The sequence below is a fragment of the Grammomys surdaster genome, unplaced genomic scaffold, assembly GCF_004785775.1.
Source record: "Grammomys surdaster isolate TR1022 unplaced genomic scaffold, NIH_TR_1.0 198, whole genome shotgun sequence".
NCBI classification, from domain to species: domain Eukaryota; kingdom Metazoa; phylum Chordata; class Mammalia; order Rodentia; family Muridae; genus Grammomys; species Grammomys surdaster.
Window position 1 is genome coordinate 4,964,483 of NW_021604643.1, and position 7,561 is coordinate 4,972,043.

The window sequence follows — 7,561 nt, forward strand, 5'->3', positions numbered from 1 at the left end:
AATGTTATCATCCTTCCAGATTCTCATTTTTGCATGGCTAACCATCATGGGCCTCTATTTGAAAGCGAGTACTTCACCACTGAGTTAAAATGCTCAAATAATTTATGAGCTCCCACTACATTATTTTTTCCTCAAGGCACTGTCTAGCATGATATCACAGCATCTGATAGTTGGTTAAGGCAGGAAGACACCCTTCTGCATCATGATTTAAACAGAGGAAAGTTCCATCTCTAATGGTGTAAGCACTTTTGTCTGTTAGTAGCAGAATGGATACATATGAGGACTGTTAATTTAGCTCTAATGTGGACTGCATGGGAAAAGCTATAGGGGTTCTGTTGAGTTGGTGGTAAACAACTTTGGAATCAATGTGTTTTTCTTTACTGAAGACTTGCTTAGTGCATTGAAAAAAAATTCTATTAGTTTGCCTCATTTAGTCATCACCAAGCAGCCTGACGTGTGTGAGCCAGTAGTACACATTAAGGCCAGTGTGACTATTTGCAACAAACTGAACCAAGCCATCTGAATTCAACCCCTGTGGCATCATTCAGCAGGCCAGACAGAGCCATGATTTAGGACATTCCCAACATTTTATGGCAATTTGTTTCATTTGCCGCAGGCCCATAACGATGCAAATTGCCATAAAGTGGGATAATCAGGCAGTAGAAGTGTCATAAAACTGCAGGGGAAACAAATTTCCATCTTGGAACTTTGCATGCCGATGAATATGGGGGAGAGTAAATGTGGACCTGGCTTTCCCAGGGTTCTCTGGTTGCCAAAGTCTATGCCAAGCAGAAATGATTCCATTTTGTCAATTTGTACTCATTTCAAGCTAAGGAGAGAGAATGAAAGAGGTCCAGAAAATATGAGGACACACTGGGCCAAAGTCTTCTTCACATGCTTGGCCTCTGCTACCAGGAGGAGTAGCCCAGTGCAGGAAGGCCAAGTCTATGCCATTAGATAGATGGAGGCCAAATGAAAGAACTGTTAAGGGTTGGAGTGTTTTGGCTTTTGGAAATGTCAAAGTACTTCTCTGGATACATTTCTGGGATTGTTTCTCTGTCTCTCTTGCCACAAAAGGCTTGTGTCACAGTGGGAAAGGACAGAATAGATGGAGCAAGTTTAGGTCACGGTTGTCTGGGCCCTGCTGAGAATGGAGTGGGGCTGAGAGGAACACATCCACGCTCACATACCCATTGCTTGTCCTGGGAAAAGAATGGGAAGTTCTCTTCAATGGCTGACAAGCAGACTCTTGTCTTCCTGCAGTTTCCTTTCTCTTATTTCCTTCTAGCTCATGGAACAATCTGCTTGTGTCTGGACTCAGGAGTCATCCCTGGAACACTCATGAAGTCCAAAGTTTTTGCTGATAACAGGTTGTTCTCTTTTATATTTGTGTTGTCTGTTTTGTTCTCTGGTTTGTAATATTACATTAGTGCCATTGGCTTGAAAGTCCCCTAAGGACACACTGTATACCTTGGCTCCTGCTAAGTGAACCTTTGATAGATCTCTCAGTAACAGCAATTCTTTGCCAAGCTCTTGGTGTGAGACCTAAAATTATTTCCTCCTTTAAAAATGTAAACTATAAGCCAGGAAGAATAGCTCTAAAAGTCCTCTGATTTGATTTCATAAATCAATTTTGTCATGAGCTACAGAAGAGCAAGACTGTTTCCCAATCATGATACCCACTGTATCTTGAATTACAGAACTCTGAAGCTGGTGGGCAGAGCTCTCCTGAGTCCAGTCGATTTTTTTTCTTTTTTTAATTAAGAAGATGTGAACAGCATGCTGCAGGATGTTGAGTTAATTGGTTCTCTTTCTATCAGAGGACAAACTCCCTTGGGTTATGTAATTTCAAGGTGTTGTCTTACAGTGTGCATAGAGACTAGCCTCTTCATAAATGTGCATTTAAATATAATATAGAAATTTACATTGGCAAAAATCTTAGCAAATGAAAAATTGTGTCCGGGATACAGAAAAAATGAACCCACTAGAAATTCTTACAGTGTCGAAGTGACTGAGTGTGCTATCTCATAGAACTCTATGTAGGATTTAACCTTAATCATGTTAATTAATTTTAAATTTTAAATATCAATTAATTGATAATAATGTGTGTATGTGTGTATGTGTGTGTGTGTGCATGTGTGCATGTGTGTATGTGTATGTGTGTGTGATGTGCATGTGAAGGAAAGCCTGCTGTGTCATCTTTTTGACGTCAGAGGACATCTTGGTAGAGTTGATTCTCTCCTTCAATCTCTCCATGGCTTTGGGGGACTGAACTCAGGTCCTTATGCTTATGCAGTGAACACTCAGATCGCTGAGCCATTTCTCCAGCTCTGACACATGTAATTCTTGAACAATGTCATGGTCTCCCAAAGCCAAAATGCAAACTGCCACTGTCCTGTATGCCTTTGGTGATGTCCTTCAATGTCTTGTTCAACCCAGATACTCTTCTCTCAAACATCCTACTGTCTTGTGTGTCCCTACCTATTTTGTTTTTCTAGAAGTTACTCCATGAACAGAACTTACCTCATGTCTCTACCCGTAAACACTTGTTCGAGGCTCTTATAATATCACAGCTAATTGAAGAAACCCAGGGGTTTCAAGTGAAAATGTAAATGATGCACATTATATGTTCTCAAAGAATTTTTGTTTTGGGAGAAGGTTTTTGTTTGTTTTTCAGAATGACATAATTTTTAAAAATTTATTTTATTTTTATGCAATGCATTTTGACCATGTTTTTCCTCCCCACCAAAGTTTTTCCAAATCCTTCCAACCTTTGACACAATATTATGCTCTTCTCCCTCTCTCTCTCCCTCTCTCTCTTTCAGTCCCCCAAAAAATCAAAAACTAAAACTCCAAAACTCACAAACCAAAGCAAGCAAAAAACCCACTAAGACCAGAGAATGAACAAACTAGCAACAAACAAACAAAAAACAAAAACAATACTAACTCCTCACCCAAAAATACAGACAAATATCAGGGAGGTTGATTTAATGCATAAAGCCATAAATATTCTAGGGAACATCTTTATTATTCAGGGACAATGGAGACTTAATTGAATGTAGTAATTTATAACTCATCTGCCTCCTAATAAAGAAATAAGTTAGAGATTCTAAACATGAAAAAGCAAGTACACCTATGTAGGTGCTAAGAGGTTGAAAAGGTAGGTAGTAGATGCTATCTTAATATTTGGTAGGGTGGCACAGTCATATTTGGGTAATAGCCCATACATCTAAGGATTGAGCCTCATTATAGAGTTCTGAGTGAAGATAAAATGAGGAAGGAATAAAAGTGGCATTTTTTCTGGCATACTATAGGTTCTTCAGCCAATATTTAAGATCTAATCTCAGAACTGCCACAGAGACTAGTTATACTAGTGATGGGGACTACAGTGATGGAAACAATATACTTGGAAATCTCATTCAGTCAAAATTATTGGGTTGCTTTTTATTTATTTCACTCATTAAGATATTCTCACTGCAGAATGAAGAATGGAATTGCTACTCAGCACCTAATTCTGATCAAATAGGAGGAACAATGTGAGTACTTACTATTCTATAGCCTGATATGCACTAGAACTTGTGTGTGATTGGAAATATTAGAAACATGAAGACATCATTCTAGAAGTGTGAAGGGGCAAAGGATTCTAAATTCTGAAAAAGGAGACTTTAGACATTCCAGATAAATTATGAGTAAGATGAAGCAGTTTTTAAATATATATATATATATTTACTTTTTGAAATTAAAATATTATTACATTGATTTTCCCCTTCCTTTCCTCCCTCCAATCCATCCCACACACTCCTTTGGTCTCTTTCAAATTTATGGCCTCTATTTTTGAAGTTATAGTTGTGTGTGTGTATGTGTGTGTGTGTGTGTGTATGTGTGTGTGTGCATGCATGCACATACACACATAATATGTGTGTGTGTGTATATATATATATATATATATTACTAAATACATAAATAAACCTGTCTGTTTAGTATTACCTGCATGAATAAGAATCCAAGGATAATTGATGTTGGATAACTAACTTGTAGGTTCTTCCCCAAGGGAGAATATTTCTTCTACTTTTGACATTTTTCAGGTACCTGTAGTTCTTTTTCTAGGGTTGGGGTCCCATGAGATTTCCTTCTTCTGTGTCAGCATGTCTATTAGTGTTGGACTTGTTAGGTATTATTTAGGTAGCCATGGTGATGAGACTTCATGGGTATAGCTTCTTTGACATTCATTTCTAGAAGATGAAATCTCATGGGAAACTTCTTCCTTGGCTCTTACAAGCTTTTCTGTCCCCTCTTCAGCCATGCTCCTGAGTCTTAAGCACGGGAGTTGTGTTGTAGATCTCTTAAAATTGAATTCTTGCTATTGTATTACAAATACTCCATGTACATACTTTGGTGCATGATGTGGGAAGTTCCACAGTAAATCCCATGCTTTAATTCAACTTTGATAAGAAGTAAAACCAGTAAATTTTAAATGTCAGATGTATATTTCAGGTAAATAGATTTTCATGATAACTTAGTACTAGGCACCGCCATATGGTCACATGATTTCGATTTGATTAACTTTGTATAAAGTAGGTGTATCAGCAGATGCTGAATTGTCAGTGAGTTCATCTGAGGAGTAAAGGAGCTACAGAAGGTTTCTCTTCCGTGTGCAGTGTAACAATCTTGGTGGTAGAGTTCTGGTGGGATGTGAACTGCTCTATAGGATCAGGGTTAGAAAGGAACTTCTAGAAGAAGTTTGAGACCTAGTCATCAACTAGTCTGTCCTTAGGTTCCTTATACATCACGGTTCAAAAGTTTATTGACATTCAACATACTTTTACTAATTTGCCCCTAACTCAAGATGGCAACTCTCTAGAGGGAAAAGGGCTCATTCTGTGAGGACTCTGTTTTTTTACTGACCAGAAATGAGGAAATTCACTAATAGTGAAAGCCACAACTTTAGCCTTATCAATAAATGGACCATTATTCTATTTTATAGCAGCCTTATATTAATTGGTTAATTTGGGTTAAGTAGACTCTTTCAAAGCTCCCAGAAATTATAAATACAACTTGGAACTTTGCAAAAGGGAAGTAAGAACAATGGAGTCGATAGGAGAGATTCCATCCAGCTAGGGCCATCTGAGAAAAGTAATCGCAGACTAATATCAGAAGAAAAGTGCAGAACTAGTGTACACTGGCAGAAAAGAAGGAGGGTCCATTCATGGGAAAACATGTGAGAGTTCATTTGATGCATTGACTGTTTCTGGAAGGACGCAAATGAATGGTTGTCTTGGCAAAGCTGCTGAGAGCTGCATAGGGATTAGAGGGGAACTTACTCTGCACCAAAGCCTAGTTTACTTCTTGGATTTTAATTTTCATTTGTCTATTTTAAAATTTATTATCTATTTTGTGTGTATGGGTGCTCTATCTGGTGGGATATGACCTGCTCTAATGTATAGGATCAGGGCTGGAAAGTGACAGAGAAAATTTGATGGATTCTGGGGGTGGAGCAAATAGGACTTACAGATGAACTGGATATAGGGGTGGGGGGAAAATCATGATGAAAATTAGTTTTTGTGCTTAGCCAAATGTGACATTTTGAGGACATGGTAAATTCATTGGTATGGAAAATGAAGTGCCCTATTCTTCTACATCAGCTTAAAGTTCTTCAAGTGAAGGTATGAAGTAGGAAGTTATGTTTATGAGTGTGAAGTTCAGTTGTGAGATGAAAGATGTCTATTGATGTTTCTATCACTGATGGATCTCTTATTGGATAATGGCAGATTATAGTTGATCTAAAAAGTCCTATTTTAAGTTTTTTTTTCAGCTTTTGGGAACTTTATTTTCCTTCCACCTTTTTTCCCTTTGCTCAGGTGTCTGCAGAGCAGCTCAGGACCACTCAGTGGTGGCTCCAACCCTGTGCTGTGGCCTGTGCTGTGGGAGCTGCTGACCAGTCCTCAGTGGCTATCTGCCCACTCCAGTCCTCCGTGGGGAACTGCTGGATGGGCACAGAGGGTACCTGCACACCCTCAGACCAGTCGGCCACCTCAGGCTGAGCAGCAGTGAACTGAGAAGTTGGTGCGGTCCATTCACCCTGGAATTCCTCCTTGGTCACAGCCTTCTCAGTAGCAGCCTGTTCCTCCTTCTGAATCTCCTCTGGGTCTCTATAGAAGTAAAGATCAGGCATAACCTCCCATGGGTGCTCACAGGAGATAGTACCTCGCATGCAGAGTACTTCCCGGGCCAGCATCCACCACATCAGACCCACTAAATGAACTCCCTTGTTGTTGCACGGGATGGCAATGTCCACATAGCACAGGGGAGAGTCTGTGTTACACAGAGCAATGGTGGGCAGGTTGACATAAGAGGCCTCTGTGAGGGGCTGGTGGTCAGCCCAGAAGCGCATGCTGACAAGAGCCTGATATAGATGTCTCCTCAGAGGTCTGCAAGAGTCTGACATATTCAGAGGCAGATGCTCACAGCTAGCCATTGAACTGATCCTGGGGTTCCCAATGGAGGAGTTAGAGTGAATACCATTGGAGCTGAAAGGGTTTGTGGTCCCATGAGGAGAGCAACAATACCAACCAACCACAGTTCCTAGGGTCTAAACCACCAGCCTGGGAGCACTTAGGGAGGGATCCATGGCTTCAGCTGTATACGTAAGAGCGGAGGGCCCTGCTGGGCATAAGTGGGAGAAGAGATCCTTGGCCTCATGAAGGCTGGATGCCCCGGGGGGTGGGGGTGGGAATTTGAGGGTGGGGAGGTGGGAGTGGGGGGGGGTAGGTAGGGGTACATCCTCAGAGAAGCAGGAGGAATGGGTGAGGCGATAGGGGGTTCCTGGGTGGGTCGGGGATGGGGTAAGGGGACAACATATGAAATGTAAATAATGCATACAATAAAAAAGAAAGTCCTATTTTAGCTGTTTTGCTTTGTAGTCTTTTGTGGTTAGGGTGATGGTACAACCAAACCTATGGTACCAATAGCCACATAAAAGAACAGTACACAATTGTATATAGTATGTAATACTTGATAATGTTAATGCATGATCTCTGCATTTCTTATTGTTATTTTATAAAGCACTGCTTCTAAAAAATAGTTTAGAGTAATGTGCTATACCATAAAGACATCTCACAGATATGTGTTTGCTATGTCTGTGATTCACACTGAGGACAGATCCAGTGACCAAGGAGGTAGTCATTCATGAGCTTACTGAGGCTCACATGCAGAGCAGAGAGAATCACCTAATGATGCCTTCTTCATGTGTCCCCACCATGTATAACTATAGAGAAAAATGCTGTCTAGTGTTGGTTCTAGAACTTGTATTTAATTTATAGTCTTGGTTTTTTATTTTTTTTTTGAACAGAGTGTCAATATACAGATGAGGCTGGCCTCAAGTTGTAATTCTTGTACTTCTACTTGCAAAGTGCTGGACAGGGTGTGGCTGTTTTTTGTCCTTGTCCTAAGAGTTTGCCTGAGGCTAAATTAAAAAGTAATGAACTAATTGCTTTGGCAGAGGAGGTTTAAGACAGCCTAATATTGACTTTGTTTCATGGTTATTAGCAATCACTATTATACA

The 7,561-nt window shown here is 40.1% G+C and overlaps 1 pseudogene; it reads right to left on the bottom strand.

The window, feature by feature from the left end:
* Window positions 1–5,800: 5,800 nt before the first annotated feature.
* LOC114623406 lies at window positions 5,801–6,391 on the bottom strand (annotated as a pseudogene).
* Window positions 6,392–7,561: the final 1,170 nt, after the last annotated feature.